Here is a 14,347-nt window from a genome sequence, read left to right as displayed (position 1 = left end):
TAGAAAAACAGGAGGAAGCAGTTAAAATATACATCTCTTCTGACCTCATGAAGAACAACCTAGAGGATTAACTCAGAAAATAACTTCAAGTATATTTCTAAAACTAAATTGTTAATGACATAATAGATATAAACACAGGTAGCTTATTTCAAATAGCAATCCTAAGTGTATTTTAATACTTAAAAAATATATTTTTTTCAATATATTAATGAATCAAACATTTAAAAAGAAATTAAGACTAAATACATGCCATATGCAGATAGTAACTTGACATTCAACTTAAGGTAACTTTTGATCCCAAGGCTGTATAAAACTGTGTGGATTTGCTGTTATTAGAGCCCAGAGGCTGAATTAGAGCCCTGGTAACAGGAATGGAAGAGGTCACTAAGTGAGTCTTGGACAGAGATGCTTTTCTGTGTTGTGAACCTAGATCAGTGTAGGAAAGAGGGCAGAGAGAGTAATATGAGAACAAGAAAACTTCAACATGCAGTTATTTCATGGTATTTCCTCTGTGCTGAGTAATCTGACATAAATCCATGAACATACTCCAGTTCAAACCCATTTAGATTTTCCTTGTAATACACCACCATAAGTCTTCTTCTGAGAATGGCTTGAACGCAGTAAAAGCCACAGATGCAACAGCCATTACTCTGAATGGCAAAAAAACATCCACAGGAAAAAAAAACCCAAAACCAAACAAAAAAGCAGAAGACAGCACATATTCACACAGTCACATTTGCATTAAATATGAATCTGGGTTAGTCTAATGGCAGCTGAGTTAACTTGCATTCTCCAGAGTTGGTACAGACATTGGAAATAAACATCAGCAGACATTGGAAATAAATCTACTACAAAACCAGGAAATAAGACATTAATGAAGGTTTATAGTCTTTTAAAGGTTTTTGTAGACTAATGACTGTGACCTTCTGGGATACCGACATAATAAAACGGAAAATATTTGACCTTGATATTAAGTTCTCACCCATGGGTAAAATTATATAATGAACACCATTTCAGAGAGACCAAACAGCACTTAATTTCAAGGAATACTTCAGATTATGTATTTTGTAATAACCTAGAAACTATAAAATGGTTTCCATACATCAATATTTTTTTTTGATAATCCAAGCACAGCATTAGCAGAATGTGAGCAAGTTTGATGAGCAAAATAATCTGTAAAAACACAAACAACTATAAAAATCTATCCAACATAGAATAAGTTCTAAAGTATTTTGGTAACTACATTCTTACAACAATTCCATTTCTTTGCATACACAACTCTCTCATTTTGTTTTTCATGGGGCTAGCAACAAATCTAAAGTAGTCTGAGGCAGAAAATGGAAAACTAATTTCAAGAATCTTCAGGAATTCATACATGAAAGATTTTGAACAGATCACCAACCTCAATAATTCAAGGTAGAACGTGCTCTTCTTCCAAAATTGCTAACATTGACAGAAAAATTGGTGAGTCAAGAGACTTTTTTTTAATTTTTGTAAAAGTTCTTCCTAATCTTTCCATCTACCCAGGAGTTCTACTAGGTCCTAAGATGATGGCATCAGCCAAATCAAAACAGAAGTTTGTTTTTGTCTTCTAAATAAACTTCAACAGTTAAGGGAGAAAAAGAAAGCTCTACAATGTGGAACATTGTCACAGCCAGAACCCCTTAAGAAACAGAATTCACATCAATAAATAGCTTACATCAATGGTTAGGGATTTGTTTGCCATTACACTTTCTCTCTTGTCTTGCCAAAAGGAGAATCAGAAAGGAATAACTGAACACAACTTGGACTAACAACTTCCAATAATGAAAAAAAAAAAAAGGCTAAATTCCTCTGTGGTGAATTTCTGAATTTCTGTGAAACAAAGAATCTTAGAGATATTACAATCTTTGATTTTATTTTATGTCACTTGTTTAGAGTTTGACATGACAGGCCTGAAAAGGAGCCACGATTATTGCTATTACTCCTTTCCTCTTCCTTGGGTTGTGGGTGTGAATGTCTCATCCTGCCCAGCCCCATCCTCAGTAGATACCTGTAAAAGCTGTATTTCAGCAAACAAACTTTGTTTTTGCAAATTTTCAGCTCCTAACTGAACCTGCTCATAACAAAAGCTGTTGTCTTGCTGCCAAATACCATGTGGCAAGGTCCTACCTGTCCTTTCTGTGATGTACCTGGGACATGACAAACCTATTGGTGCTCTTTCTCCCAAGGAGAGAAGTTTTTTCTTTTCAAGAAGTTGTTTGGTAGGCAGGGAAATAAATTTTAGCACTGGGCTCAGGCTGTAGACAAGGTGTTTCTTCTCCCTTAGGATACCAGCTTTTAAGTACTGCTGGATCTGCCTCATTTGCTTTCAAAGGCACTTTTCCAGGAAGACCAATGGTATGCAAATGTTGTAATTAATGACTGTGTTCATGGTAAGACAGGCCCACTTTTAAAAGACATTTAAGAGGAACCCATTTCTTTCAGTACTGGTGTGAAGCACTAATCCTTCATCCAGTGCAGGAAGTTCTGCGGTCATTTTTCCAAAGGTTACATGGTCTAAGGGATATTTATGCAGATTCTGCAGACCTGAAATTCATCAGGCTGTCAGGATATCTTTTACTTTTCTAGTCACAAGTCTTCCTTCAGAAAAAAAGCCAGGTGGTTTATGTTTCCTTGTCTACCACTTTATATTTGTCAAGTCTCATTCTAGACTGCCAGAGAGAAAAATAAAATAAAATTTAAAATAAAATACAGACAAATGAGTAAGTTGGCTGACCTTGAGATGTAAAAGTGAATAGAGAGTATGAAAATAGAACATCCTTAGAGTGTTTAGAAATAATAAAATTAATGTCTTGTCTAAGATTCACTCTTCTTGATTCTTTGATTTCTACTGATGTTCTATCTCTGCCCTCCAACAGCAAGTTCTAGATTATAGTATCATTCACTGAAGTTGGTGGGATTATCAAAGTAATTTAAATAAATGTTAAGGTGACTGACCTGTTAAAATTCACAACTAATAAATCAATTTTTCCTTTTTCTTTCTAATAAAACAAACACTATAAAGAGTTACAGCAAGACAATCCACTTTTAGGAGAAGGTAAGCTTGTAAAAAGCCCAAATGGCTCTTAATTTTATTTTCTTTTTTAGACCAATTGTTAGTGGAACTTTTCTGCCCTACTCCCTGTATATGATTTGGCCTTGGACCATCTAATTGTACCACAGTTGAAGCAGGAAAGAACTCAAGGATTTCAATTCCAGCAGATTGCCATAAGCCCCAGCATTTCCCCTTCTACAAGGAAGATGTGGTTCAGCTTCTCCCTCTATTCTCACTGTCTTAATACAAACTACTGCTTGAGAAGAGTGAACTCCTTTGAAAATCTCAGCCAGAATTTCAAACTGAAGATTCCAAAATACACAGCTCTGGGCTGCTTTGGGGAAACTCTATAGAATTCCCTGCTGCTTCAGGTCCTGGGGGAAGGCAAAGCTGAGACTTGGGCAATGTATGAGAAGACTTGGTAACAGGTATCAAGATGAATAATATCCAAAACTCTCTTCAAGCTTTCAGTGAGATACTTCTCTCTTTCCAAGTAAAAAAAAAAAAAAATCACCCTAATCATTTCACAAGATGGAGAAAAGATTATTATCTGCAAGTGAATGCTGTTGTGTACTGCTAAAGTACTCAAGTACAGTCTGATTCCTTCAAAGCATCCACCAGAAGAGACAATGGGCCTATTCATATCTCTAGTGGATGTTTTACAGATATTGAAGTGCAATTACCTGTGGCTATAATAAAATCTACCTGCAAGTACTTGAAACTCAAAACAACTCTACATACAAATTAAAAATATTTAAATACCAACAAGCTTAAAATAGTAAGAAGCAGTCAAGAAAGGACAATCTGTGGCTCTTGAAAAGAAGAAGGCAGAATTAAGGAATGTCAGCTCCATATTTCTGAATTATCAGATCACAAGTCACTACTGTAGAAAGTAAAGCATGCCAAACCCAAAATACTGCATGTCATTTTTGCAAGGATCTGAGTTTAGCTCAAAGCACTATTTGATTTACATTCTAAAATAACTTACTCTTTTCCTATATATTCAATTGTATGTAGCACTGCTGATGGAACAGAGAATTTGATTGATTGTTTTTTCCTAACCCATTTCTGTATCACCAGCAGCACGAGCTACTTCACATTCAGGAAGTTCAATTTCTCATTCCTCTCATGCATCACACAGCAGCAGCCAAGGCAATAAATATACTGTCCTGGTAATATGGCACCAGTACTAGGAGAAGCAAAACATTCTCAGCTCCAGTTAACATGGACACGGAGTTTGTCAGTGCCTGTAATTCAAGGAATGACAGATGATGAAGCACTGTAGAACAAAAATAAACAACTAGCATCACATCAAATAAAATTCCCTTCATGCAGAAGCTATAAAAACAGCAATTTTTTTTTTTTAAAGAGAAAAATTTATTCAATCTAGTTATTAAATCTATTAAAGAGAACTAAGTATTTGGTAACTTTAAATACAAATAACCTAAAATGAAAGCTATGCCATTACTGGCTGAGCATGACAGTATTTCTATACAAGACAGCTATCTAAAACACCACACAGTGGAAGAAAAGATTCCAACTTTCCTAAAAAGACTCTGGATTTATCAGTGGGATTCACTACCTCATAATGCTTTTGTACACCAATAGTGTACACTATAGTTTAGACTGATATATAGATACACATCCACAATTTGTACATTATGTGGGAATTCAAGCGCTCTATATTACTACTAATATGCAGAGATTAAAGATAAGATTTTTATTTGTGGAAAAATGACAAAATTAATACCTCAAGTCTTAAAGTACCTATTTCAATGCCATTAAACCATAAAATATACAGAATAGAAGTGAAAATAGCCATTTGGAAAAGGCAAGTGCAATTAGGTACAAGCAGACACTAGATTTTTTTTTTCAGAATAATCTACAGAATTAAAATAGAAAGCATTTAATATGTTTGAAAATTTTAAAACATGTTATCACATCATTCATATCTATTTTTTTCCATGCTTAAGTCAATGAAATAAGTACTACCACGTTTTCACATAAAAAATCCCTTACAGAAAAGCAATGTTTGTTCCACTCAGCTCACAAGATTTAACCTCAGCAAGGTGAGGAACTGTGGAATACACCTTGAAGGACTAAATACTAAGAGACTACTCAAGGCTTACTTGAACCTTCTACCATACCCCAGAAGCTGCTGTTGAAAAAGGACTATAATTAAATGCATGCTTAACACACAGAGATAAAAATTTTCACCAGAACAAAATGCAGTAAATTGATCACAGATCTCTTAAATATTAACTAGATCATTATATAAAAACTGTAAATAAGCAGGTATACAAGAGCTCTGTTTGACTTTGATAGTTTTGACTTTGATAGTCCCCATGGATTTATGCAGTGTCCTTTTAACTTATTTCTTAAGACACTGAACAACTAAACATGCATGGTATTAAAAAAACCAAAAAAAAACCCAAACAATTTTCTAGATCTTTTAAAAGTGCGTTTTTTTTCTTTTCTTTTTTTTTTTTTTTTTCATAACAAGACCATAAAAACTGGATAATCTGAGCTTAGTGGGAGCAGCATCACCCATAAGCAGTCATTCAGTCAGACTTGTTTTGAATGGGTGGAAGGAAACTACAAATACCTAAGGCAGTAAAACCACCATTCTGGTCCTCTGCTTCTATCCTGGTCCTCTTTTTTGGTTGACAGTACATTTCCTCAACCAAAGCAATTTTGAAGACCTGCCAGTATCTTCAGCCTTATCAGCCTCTTTCAGTCTCTGCTTAGTCTTCACTGAGCAAATTAATTTGGCAGTTTCTATCCAGCAAATTTGAGGAAATGCCTCTAATAATAAGGACATGCTTGCAAAACAGCCCAAAACTGAGTAGGTTTTTGCATGTATAGTCTCATCAACAAAAGAAATAAGTCTAAAATCTTTTATGGTTGGACATTAGAAAGAACTTCTTTACTGAGAGGGTGACCAAGCATTGGAATGGGCTGCCCCGGGAAGTAGTGGATTCTCCGTCCCTGGAGATATTTAAAAAGAGCCTGGATGTGGCACTCAGTGCCATGGGCTGGGAACTGCAGCGATAGTGGATCAAGGGTTGGACTTGATGATCTCTGAGGTCCCTTCCAACCCAGCCAATTCTATGATTCTATGTGTTTCAAAATGAGGCTTATTTATAAGTAATGATTCAATTTCAAAGCACTGTTATCTTTTTGCATAATATTAAAGATCAACTTGAATGCAGAGGAACAATTTTTTGTAGTTTGATGCAAATAGATACTGATTCTCTCAACTTAATTCCAAAAAGATAGTTCTGTGGACGATCAAAATGCTCTAAGTCCCAACTTTTTGCATAAAACTGAGGACTGTTTGAAAATAATCATTAGCAACCGAATTCTAGCCTAGAGTAGGCAACATTTCCGGGAGCAGAACTTTTATAGTAAAAGGCACAAGCATGCAGAGTGGGTGTAAATGACAAATTCCTTTTACTCCCACATTTTATTAAGGACAAATATGTGGGGAAAACAAATACTTACATTTGCACTTACCATTGATTTCATCATAGCAACCTGTACTCATCCATGTTTTAAGTTGATCACTACAATTTTATCCCATTTAGCTACATTAACTTAAAATTTATGCAGAGGAAAAATGTTGTCCAAAACAATCATATATACTCTGGATATTATGAAGGAGCTCAGACATTAGTATTGGTTTTCTAACAGGTAAAAAACCCTCCCAGTTTTCTCTCTTTAGGGATGATTTAATTGAAACACTAAACAAGTGGGACTTCTGCCCTTTTATCTGATTTAACAGGTGGTCTTTTCAAAACTGCAAAAAGAACTGAAGGGTATATCCAAACAAATGAAACAATAAAGTATCATTCACATAAGCTCCATTTTATCATTCACATAAGCTCAATTTTTAATACTTTAAAACATTTGGTCTTTCATATCAAAGTTCCCCACGATCCATGATCAGCCCATACTTTGAATGCTGATGTACATTAAAAAAAAAGAGTAAAAACTAATAGCATCTGGGAACCTTAATTTATAAAACTGCTTTAATACTCCACTCCACTTAATCATTCCATAGCTGTATTAAGAGTCCAAGGCCACAATGAGAAAAATGCAATTTATATAAGAAAGCCCTGCTGTTCGGTGCCTGTGCCATTTGTTCAATTTGGAAAAATATTTATTCATTAAGATATGTTAGGTTACAATGCAGTGTGAGGCAATGTTCTGGAATATTATTTCATGTTTACCTGCAGTATTTGGAACATCACATTATCTAAAAAACCTCTTTTTAAATAAAGATCTGGTTATGAAAGAATAGGAACATTGCTCTCATCAACTGTCCAACAACAATATGCTAAAATCAATTACTGAGAATAGCTAGACATCATTAAAACATTAAAAAAAAAATATTAATGGTTTTATGCAGGTAGAATTCAGGTTGGTTTAGGACACTAAACCGAGCTTGCAAAAAATTAAGTTTTATTTTAGCATTGAGTAAGTTATTATGAATACTCTCTCTAAAGTCATCCACATATAAATATTTGGGAACTTTTCCTTAATATAGTTTCCTACCTGGAAAAGTCCTCTGTCTTCTAAGGTTTTTTAAGGATAAATACCTGGGAGCAACTATTCATACAGAACTATGTGACTGAAGTTTATAGGAATGTTGATTATAGACCCTGGTCTTGTTAGAACTACATCAATATTTCCTCAAAATTGGAATAGACCTGTAACATTCCTAGATGTCCTTCATACATCCTGGTTGGGGTCAGAAACCATGTTTCTGCCTTCTCAAAATATTTCAGTGGGAGGGAGCTGAGTGCCTCAAGGCTCAGAGGAGTTTTCTGCAGGAATCTCAGTTGTGACACCTTTATCAGAAAAGACAGCACAGGTTTGTTGGCAGCATCCCAGCTACCTCCCTAGGATGATGAAAGAGGCAAGAATAAATGCTTCTGACACCCAGCCCTCCAGGTTGTAGAAAGAGTATACAAAGAAAAGTTTGGGGGGTAAAAAGATGTTAATGGCTGTGGATTGGTATGCACAAGGTAGCAGGAACTGCAAGTGTTTTACCAGGAGATGGAACAAGGCCAAAGAAGGGGAAATCTACTTCAGCTCTTTGCATTTATCTGGCACAGAAGACTGTAACCCCAAAGAGCCCCAAACATGCTGTTACTTCTGTGAAATCCAGGGCAGAAGCAACCTCCTTTCACATTTTCCTCACTAGAAGATTTCCCTTATTGTAGTCCAGTTTAGAGTTTTGGCTTTTATGTACCACAAAGCCATGATAAAGCCTGTTTTATGGGTAATATCCTGGTTTACTGTTATCCTGTAGTCCCCTGGGGCTCCCAGGTACCACCTCAAGAAGGCATTTATTGCATTTCACATTTCAGAAATTGTCTATAACTTTTCTAGCACTCACTTTTCTTCTTAGTAGCAATAAGCTATGCCTCTTTCTCAAAGTAAAGAAGTACATAAGACTACATAAAGCCTTTAAAAGAACTTTTCAATGCAAGTAGATTTTTAACACACTCTTCTGACTTCTGTTTTCCTCTAACTCTAGTATTGTAACTGTGTCAGAATGCAAATATGCATTACATAAGGTTGCCTCTTGGGCTGGAAAAGCAGAAGATCTGCATGAAAATGTTCATTTAAAAGAATCCAGCATGATGTTTTAACATACATAAAAAGGAATCAGCCTCCAATACAGAAGTTAAAGCACGACATCATTATTCTGAGAGCCCCATGTGGACTGTACCTCTCTCATGCCTTTGAAATAAGTACCCTTCTTCAAAAAAACTAAGAGAAAAACACATGAATAATACAGGAATGCATAATGCACAATGCAGCTATGGAAAATGCTATTATTAGTACTTCATAGTCACTATATTTTCCTAATGCAACTGCACGGATTCATTCTTGAAGGAGTTATGACTCAAGTGCTACTCCAAACTTAAAAAAAAAAATAAAAATCATCAAGCAAACTGAAAATATTTTCACATGAGCCTACAATATTCCATACCTGTGCTTGTGTGTTCCCTATTTAAACTCCCTCCTTTCCTGCACAGTCACATTCCTAGCATATCCTTAGAGCCCAGGGTTTATTTGCATCACAATTGGCAGTATCTACATTTCCATTCCTATTTTCTAACTTTGGAAAGTGTTACCCTGTATGTGTCTGTGTGACTCATGATTCATAAAATTATGATATGCAGGGAACACATTGCTACTGTGTAGAAGCAAGGAGCTGAAAGTACAAAAAGCTCTGGTGCTTTGTACACATGACAATTCCTTCCCTGCTCTGCAGCATCCTCAGTCTCCAGGAAGCTCAGGAGCACATCAGAGCTTCAGGTATCCAACAGCCACCTTATCAGCAAGTTTATTGATCCATTTTCCTATCTGTGCTTATCCAGACTTTGTGTATTTAATTACTGCTACAGTCTGTTTAAGTTACAAATATATATATGTTGTAATATTTATTAGGAAATATTTTGTTACTACTATTCTCTAAGGTATTTGCCTAATGCTCAGAATGAAAGGCCTCTTAAGTAGCAAAAAAAAAATATGAATAAGCAACAGGTATCTTCAGTAGGCACTGAGCTGAAGATCCTGATCTGTCCCAGGAGAGTTTTCTCGTGTCATCCTCTCACAAGTCAGAAGTGGGAACACTGAAGAGCTGAACTGTCTCAAGTGGCTTTTAACAACTTCTGTGATGTGGAACATCTTAGGGAGCTCTTTGAGGATTGGAAAGGCTGCAGACTCAATGTTTTCATGGGGACAAGGTCAGTAGTTACATTCAACTTGTGTATAACAGTGATGAAAAGGCTAAGAAATACTTTATTACCTTCCCTGTAGCAAGCACTCATCCCCAAACCCAGAAAACACTGGGCACCCAGATTCCTCTGGTCACAAGCACAGTAAATACCAGAAGGCGAAGAGCAGGATGGTGAGGAGCAGCTCTCCAAGAGGATGCACCACTGAGTTTAAGCTGTATTCCCATCTCTGCATCCCTTTGGACACCCCCAAAACTCTCCCTGCAGCCTCACTGTGTCCATAGAGCTGGAGATCACTGCCAGAACCCCTTTCAGACTCAGCTGTATACAATATATCAGCCTCTCTAGAACACTTATGAGGACAAAAAGGGAAAAGGAGGCTGATAATATTAAATGCTAAGTAGATGACCATTTAACCATAGCTTTCCCTTTTTTTTTTCTTTGCTTGGTTGGTTTGATTTTGGATTGAATCATATAGATAAGAGGCAGCCTGTCAGCTTAAGAAGAATAAATACAATAAAAATCTATGGTGACTGACCAAGCTGTTGTCCTTTTCATAAACCCAAATGTATTCATGACCCTGTTCAATACAACTATTTGATGCATCATTAAATAAGGAAAATAGCACTAGATTAACATTTTCTGTAGGATCATCAGTGCACTTGAAATCAAGTCGATAGCTAAAGATGTGGAATTAATATAATATCAACATTTAAAAAGCCTACTGGCAAGCTAGCAAGTAATCCATTAAAAAATAGCAGAACACATGAAAAGAAAAATGAATATTTTTTTAAGAAACCACACATAAAAATATCCTGAATTTATTTCTTAATATCCAGATTCTGAAATGTTTAACCACTCTAACTAGCAGATGATGAATCCATAGTCTAATGCATAAAACTATGCATACAACTACCTACAGACATTCTCCCCATAACTTTAATACTGAATATATCAGGAAAGATTCCCTATAAATAACGATGAACATTAGGAAAAAAGGAGAAAAAAACCCACTGCAAAACAAACAGGAAATTTAAAAAGAAATATTAAAAAAACATGTTGTTCTACATGATAATGGCAAGCTGCTGAGCACTTATACCCAAAGTGCATATTCTTCAGAAAAGAATTTTCATTGACTTTGATTAGAATTATCTTTTCAGTGTATATAAACTGTTTTATCATGAGCAGACATATGAGAACTTGCACAACTATCATCTGTGTTCAGCAGAGTTTCCATATGTCAATATTTCAGAGTCACTGGGAAGTCATAAACTGCAGTAAGAATTTTTTTCTGAGAAAAGATGGTGGAACAGTGACAGATACTAAGATGGTGTTGATAATTAATAGAGTTGTGAGGGTTAAAAAAAGTTAAAAACTTCTTAAAGATCTACCAAGGGATGTCTTTCAGCTCAGGATGATCAGACAAAATGTGAAGCTAACACTGGGGGCTGGCACTGGCAACACTGATCTCAATTATATGTAAAAACACTTGATCAATGGAAAATTCATTCCAGTTTAGAAAGACTAGAAGTCTTTAAGTGCTTGAGTTGCAGGGAGACAAAAATTAAGCCAAATTTGGAACAGAAAAAAACCAAAACCAACAATCAAATATTGCAACTCTGAAACAGAGAGAAAAACAATTTTGGGTAGAATACTTCCAAAATATGTCTTCTTTGTGAGAATAGAACATGTTTCATGTTTCAGCTTAGTTCATTTTATAGTCTGTCTTTATATTATCTTCCCTTTTTAAAAGTTTTCAGCATGGATGAATTCTGGTTGGTTTTTTTGAGGAAGGAAACATTTCGCAGTATACCTGTAGATTCCCTTGAGACAATTCTCTAAAATGTTTTCTAACCAAATAAAATAACTTTAAAAGGCTGTGGGAAACCAAGAAGGAGTTTTGTGTCAGGAAGATTTCAAGGATTGTAGCTACCAGAATTAGTAAGTTTAAATCACAAATGATAAGACACTTTATTAGGAGATAAGGAGTATGTCACCTGCCAGTTAAATGCAGCCATTTAATAGCAGAAAGCAGCCTCACACAACAATTTATGGCATACAGTGAGGAATACAAAATCCAATTAAGAATTCAGGGGGAATTTAGCAGAGCAGAATTTAATTAGCAAAGGTACAGTTTTGCCAGGAGACTGTGGCTAACACCTGTTCTGAAGTATGAAGTGACAAGAAATACACATTAACAAACATTTGGGTTGTAATTTATATTCTGTTTGCTAGACAGCTCCTCCAGTCACATTTAGATCCTTGTTTCCCTCAGACTGAGCAGCACTGCTTCATGGGGACCTCTGCTGCTTACTCAGTCTCTGATTTATTCCAAAATCCTAATCCAGCCCCAACAATACTGTTGGAACACTGGAATATGCTAATTTGCATATTTCTGCAGACAGATTTAATCCCACTTATCAGCATCTTTTGCCTACACTCTGTGAATTGATACAAAGCTTCCTGCAAAACCTCTTTGAGTGGCTTGTGCCTATGGGAGGGAGTCTGAGCCACCCTGGGGTCCTGTTCCCTCTGGAAGATAACAAGGTCAAAGAGGCAGAGAGGATGATTTGTTAATAAAATGGGCTTTTTGGGATTGTGCCATTGGGAAGCAACCGGGATGTCTCATCTGAGAGTAAGGTCAGAACCAAGAAGGCTCTGTTGTATTTTTCAAGCTGGCTTGAACCAAGAATTCTTTAAATCCCACTTTGTTTTTAAATCTTTTGCATGCCCCAGGTAGCAAATGGAGAATCATTTTACTTAAAGGCATTAGAACACTACCTGAAATCCAGATTGCTGATTTTTATGTGTGTTCCCAACAGTAGAAATCTTAACAATGAATAGACAGTGTTCTGCTATATCCTTTTTACTTGCTTAAGACAAAGTTGGTATTTGTTTTTTTATGTGTGCAAAACATCCATGGGAAAATACTTTTTGTTTACAGTTCTAGAAATGGTAGCTTGCAAACTCTAATAGGAGCATTTTCTACATCTGGTAAATGGTTACAGTTACCAGCACTGTGAACTAAAATCCAAATTTAATTCTACTATCTTAGATTACTGCAATTAAAGTTTTTTCTCCACATTCACTGGCAAATCCATTAACAGTAAGTCACTTTGACTAACTCACTGATCAAAATATGAAGTCACTGATTTAGCCATTCAATAGATATTCACAGCATTATATAAGTGAAATCCTATCCTGTTAATGCTGGAAGGGAAGGAATAGATTTGAGAAGCCCAGCATTAATGAACTTCACTGCTGGTAAATACACACGTAGCTGCAGTGCAGAACAAATAAAGCATCGAGATGAAAGCTTTGATAATTACATAAATAATAAGAGAGAAAATAATTTTGAAAGCCTTGCTTAGAAATTCCAGCAATGTCTAAGTAGAAAAATACAAAGCGTCTTCCAAAAGTGTTCATCTCTGCCTGGAGACTGTGCTTTCAACAACAGAAATATGGAACACCATTACTTTTGTTCTCAATTAGCATTTTTCATTCAATACTAAAATTAACTTTTCATCATTAAATTAAGGTTCATTCTCTGTATTTCTTGCAATTTTATTGAAAGGAAAATAAAACCTTGTGCTTTGGAAAACTGTCTATATATTCTATATAGAGGATTCTATATAGAATATATAGTGAGCCTATATATTATTGATTCCCCAAATGAACTTCTATAACTTAAGGCTTTAGTATGAAAATATATATATATATCAAAAGATGAAGAAAATAACAAAGAACTTATGTGACTAGCTGTGTATGGTTTAATCTATGAATCTGTCATTGCCAGAGTACTAAGCTCTCTACTTTGGAAAAGTGGAAAAGTAGAAATATCTGATACTAGATAATATGATATTTTGTTTAAAATATCATGATATCATAATATTTGTTAAAATATTCTTGCTGCACAGAATAGTGCTGATGAAATAAAAGGGACTGGCCATACTGTTTATCATAAGGAAGGGTACAAAGTCAGCAAGTACAAATGTACAGCAGTTAACAATGACAGAGAAAATTCAGTGAACTTCTACAAAAAAAAAAGTTTCCCAATTATTCAGTGCACTGAGAAAACTTGAAGCACTTTATATTCTTCTAGCAAATAAAAGAATACTGAAGATGTCAAAATATCAGGCTTTGCCTCACATAAATTGATGCAAAAATGCATTATGATCTGACATTTTAATGGAAAAGGTGGATTACACCTTTTTTTTTTTTTTTTTTTTTTTTTTTTTTTGTGTAATTTCCACATTACACTGTGTCAAAGTGTAGTAGGAATTGCTACAGACAAACCCATCTATAGCAAATCTTTGCCTTTCTCTCAACAATGTGATCCTAATAACAATTTTCTTAACTGCTTTGCTGTGTGACATAAATAGGGAGAAATAATGCAACAGGTTCTTGTGGGGGGAGAAAGACCATGAAAAAGCAGGTAAGTAATAGAGGAAAATGTTCTGAGTATCCTGTGTGGCTGGAATGCAAATGATCACTGGTATGGAAGATCTTAAGTGAA

The 14,347-nt window shown here is 35.4% G+C and overlaps 2 protein-coding genes across 6 annotated transcripts in view; one reads left to right on the top strand and one right to left on the bottom strand.

Moving 5' to 3' along the window:
- Window positions 1–14,347, bottom strand: part of GABRB2 (gamma-aminobutyric acid type A receptor subunit beta2) — a 132,805-nt gene that overhangs the window by 24,178 nt on the left and 94,280 nt on the right. The window lies entirely within an intron of this gene.
- Window positions 1–14,347, top strand: part of FABP6 (fatty acid binding protein 6) — a 452,944-nt gene that overhangs the window by 426,419 nt on the left and 12,178 nt on the right. The window lies entirely within an intron of this gene.

Source organism: Heliangelus exortis, chromosome 15 (genome assembly GCF_036169615.1).
Source record: "Heliangelus exortis chromosome 15, bHelExo1.hap1, whole genome shotgun sequence".
Taxonomy (NCBI): Eukaryota; Metazoa; Chordata; class Aves; order Apodiformes; family Trochilidae; genus Heliangelus; species Heliangelus exortis.
This window is presented reverse-complemented; position numbering and strand designations above follow the sequence as displayed.